This window comes from Arachis ipaensis, chromosome B01, assembly GCF_000816755.2.
Source record: "Arachis ipaensis cultivar K30076 chromosome B01, Araip1.1, whole genome shotgun sequence".
In the NCBI taxonomy this organism is placed as follows: domain Eukaryota; kingdom Viridiplantae; phylum Streptophyta; class Magnoliopsida; order Fabales; family Fabaceae; genus Arachis; species Arachis ipaensis.
The window spans coordinates 50,268,081-50,272,652 of record NC_029785.2 but is presented as its reverse complement, the minus strand read 5'-3'; positions in this window follow the sequence as shown (position 1 = coordinate 50,272,652).

Below are 4,572 nucleotides of genomic sequence, written 5' to 3'. Positions count from 1 at the left end.
TGTCAGTTTGGGCGTTCAACTCCAGTTTTTGATCCTTTTCTGGCGCTGGACGCCAGAATTGGGCAGAGAACTGGCGTTGAACGCCAGTTTACGTCGTTTATCCTTGTGCAAAGTATGGACTATTATATATTGCTGGAATGCCCTGGATGTCTACTTTCCAACGCAATTGGAAGCATGCCATTTCGAGTTCTGTAGCTCCAGAAAATCCACTTTGAGTGCAGGGAGGTCAGAATCCAACAGCATCAGCAGTCCTTTTTCAGCCTGAATCAGATTTTTGCTCAGCTCCTTCAATTTCAGCCAGAAAAATACCTGAAATTACAGAAAAGCACACAACTCATAGTAAAGTCCAGAAATATGAATTTTTCCTAAAAACTACTAGAATTAGAATAAAAACTAACTAAAACATACTCTAAACTATATGAAATTATCCCAAAAAGCGTATAAAATATCCGCTCATCAAAGCTCCACATGAAGAAGAGGGGGTAGACAAAAGGCATGAGGAAGAAGGAGTAAGCCTCAAGGAACCCAAGAGAAAAGCTATAGTGGATGAGTCAATCCCTATTCCATTCCCATCCATGGTGAAGAAAGCAAAGAAAACACCGGAATTTGATTTGAACATGCTTCAAGTGTTCAAGAAGGTTGAGGTAACCATACCACTTCTTGATGCTATTCAACAAATTCCAAAGTATGCAAAATTTTTGAAAGACTTATGTACACACAAGGATAGGATAGGAGAATTGGAGACATTATCCTTGGGTAGTTCAATTTCTTCCTTGATGAAACCTATTCCAAAGAAATGCGGTGATCCTGGACCTTGTTTGGTGTCTTGTTGTATTGATGAACGCACTTTTCATGATTGTATGTGTGACTTGGAGCTTGTGTAAGCATCATGCCGCTTTTTATCTTTGTGCGGTTGAATTTAGCTCCATTGAAGAAGTCGGCGGTGAGGTTTGCCTTAGCCGATAAAAGTGTGATCACGGTAATAGGAATAGACGAAGATGTACTTGTGGCGATCGAGGATCTTTTTTTTCCGGTTGACTTTTACATCCTTGAAATGCCTCCAACAGAAAATAGAAGATCATCCTCTGTTCTACTTGGTAGACCCTTTCTCAAGACCTCTAAATTCAAGTTAGATGCATTCACCGGCACATATTCCTTTGAGGTTGGAGACAAGACTATCAAGTTCAATTTAGAAGAAGCCATGAAGCATCCTCCCGAAGAACATTCCGTGCTCCAATGCGATGTAATTGATGAAGCGGTAGCGGAAGTGCAAGAAGAAGACCATAACAAGCTATGCTACCCCGTTGATGAAGAGACGGATGACCAAGAGGATGAACAAGAGAAAGTTGTTGAGAATGAATTCCGTGAGCTTGATGAAAAGGAACCTCAACTTGAGGCAAAGAGTGAACTGAAGCCTCTTCCATCTCATTTGAAGTATGCCTTCTTAGAGGACAACTAAAAGTTTCCGGTCATTATTCCTAGTGAACTTTCGAGTGAAGAAGAAGAAAACCTCCTAGATGTTCTAAGAAAGAACAAGAAGGTGATTGGTTGGAGCCTAGCGGATATTGTGGGAATTGACCCCCGCAAGTGCATGCATAGGATATTTCTCCAAAATGGAGCTAGGCCAGTTAGACAACCACAAAGAAGGCTCAACCCAACTATCCTCGATGTGGTTAAGAAAGAGGTCACGAGATTACTTGATGTGGGTATCATATACCCAATTTCTGACAGTGAATGGGTGAGCCCGGTCCAGGTTGTTCCCAAGAAGTCGGGCATCATTGCGGTCAAAAAGGATGATGGTGAAGTGGTTACCAAGAGAGTACAAAATGCGTGGCGAGTGTGTATTGACTATAGAAGATTGAACGCTGCTACAAGAAAGGACCACTACCCTTTGCCCTTTATCGATCAGATGTTGGACCGTTTGGCGGGTAAATTCCATTATTTTTTTCTTGATGGATTCACTGGTTACTTCCAGATTCATATTGCTCCTGACAGGAAAAGACCACATTTACTTGTCCGTTTGGCACCTTTGCCTATAAAAGGATGTCATTTGGACTATGCAATGCACCTGCTACTTTTTAGTGGTGTATGACGAGTGTCTTTTCTGATCTAATGGAGAATTGTCTGGAAGTCTTTATGGATGACTTCAGCGTTTATGGTACTTCATTTGATTGTTGCCTAGAGAACTTGGCCAAGGTCTTAGCTAGATGTGTTGACACCAACCTTGTCATAAATTTTGAAAAATGTCACTTTATGGTAGGGCAAGGTATAGTGTTAGGGCATGTAGTATCTCATGAAGGCATTTCTGTAGACCCGGCCATGGTCAATGTTATTACTATTCTACCTCACCCCTCATCTGTGAGGGAGGTTCGCTCGTGTTTAGGACATGCAGGATTCTATAGGTGCTTTATCAAAGATTTCAGTAAGATTGCTTTGTCATTGTCGCGCCTACTCCAAAAAGATGTGGATTTTGAGTTTGACAGTGAATGTGTAAAAGCTTTTGAAGAGCTAAGGAGAGTTCTTACCACAGCACCAATTGTGCGAGGCCCCAACTGGACGTTGCCATTTGAGATAATGTGCGATGAGTCAAACCATGCTATAGGTGCTGTGCTTGCACAGCGCGATAGTAAACTCCCTTATGTCATTGCTTACTCTTCTAAAACACTTGATGCAGCAAAATCTAACTATACCACTACTGAAAAGGAACTCCTAGCTATTGTTTATGCTTTAGATAAATTCAGATCTTATTTGCTAGGATCAAAGATAGTGGTATACACGGATCATGCAGCTTTAAAGTACTTATTGACAAAGAATGAGTCAAAGCCTAGACTCATACGTTGGATCTTGCTTTTGCGAGAATTCGACATTGAGATTAGGGACCGGAGTGGATCTCAAAACTTGGTTGCGGATCATTTAAGCCGCATTAAAAATTTAAAATTTGATCCATTTCCGATCAATGACTCATTCCCATTGGATAGTTTGCATGCTGTGTCGGATAGCTTTCCTTGGTTTGCTCCAATGGCGAACTACTTGGTTGCAAAACTCTTCCCTCCTAACTTTTCTAAACACCAAAGGGATAAGTTGAGGAGTGATTTCAAATACTACATTTGGGATGACCCTCACTTGTGGAAGAGGGGAGTGGACCAAGTAATTCGAAGATGTATCCCGGAGTCTGAAATCCAACCCATTCTTGAAGCTTGTCATTCGTCCGAATGTGGTGGCCACTTTGGCCCACAAAGGACCGCTAAAAAGGTGTTGGATTATAGATTCTGGTGGCCAACCTTATTCAAGGATGCTAACCGGTTCTGTGTGACTTGCCATCAGTGTCAGAAGTCGGGAAACACATCCCAAAGGGATGAAATACCTCAGCAACCTATGCTATTCTGTGAGATATTTGATGTTTGGGGCATTGACTTTATGGGACCGTTTTCCAACTCCAGTGGATATCTGTATATTCTGTTAGCGGTTGACTACGTGTCAAAGTGGGTAGAAGCAATACCTACCCGTCTTGACGATGCCAATACCGTTGTTTCTTTCATTAGGAATAACCTTGTGTGCCGTTATGGGTCGCCACGAGCAATCATGAGCGACCAAGGATCCCTGATGCGGGCAGAAATTGGCGAATTAAAAATTGTTAAAATATATACGTTGCAAGTATAGTTCTTAATTCGCCAGAAATCCGCCTATCAATTTAGAAAGGTGTCACAGAAAATTGAAATTTAAAATACTGGGAGTATGAATCCCAGGTCGTCTCCCAACGAGTTCCAGGAAAGGGTGCTATTTTATTAATCAGATGTTTTCGAAAAGGTTTGAGTTGAGTAAACAGGAAATTAAATTGATGAAATTGAATAATGTAAATAAAAGCCTTGACTGGGAGTTGATTACATGGAAGCCCTATTCTTGATGGAACACTCTTAAGATTAATTGACAATTGAGAGTTATTTCGTTTAGTTATCCTTTACTAAGTAAGGGAAGGTAAAACAAGTTGGAATACTGTTCTATCCACAAGTCCCAATCCACTCTTAGGAGGATTGGTGTCAGGAATTAGAAAGCAAACCAACAATAACCCAATTACAATCTTTCTCTTGAATTTTCCAACTCAAGGGTTCCTTTCAATCAACTCCCCATCAAGTTAGGGAACTACTCACTCATTGTAAAGGTAAAATTCATAGCATATAAAAAAGAATTAAAGAAAGACATTGTAAATAAAAATTAAAAATAGTCAATTAAAAATAAAAGTGATCCTTGTATTAAATAATCCTAAAAATATTCCAATGGTAAAATTAAACAAAGCAAAGAACATGGAAGAGTAAGCCAAGTAAAGAAAACGAACTAGAATGACGAAGTCTTGATGAGGTAATAACTCTTCTCAATATCCCAATGCAAAAAGCTAGAGAAACTAAAATCCTAAGAACTATCAATGTCTAGAGAGAAAAACCTAGGGGAGGAGTAAAACTAGATCTAAAAACTAAAAACTGTGTAAAATGAATGTTATCTTCGGTTTCTGCATGTTCTCTGGCTCTAGTTTGCTGTTCTGGGCCGAAAATTGGGTCAAAATAGGGTCCAAAATCG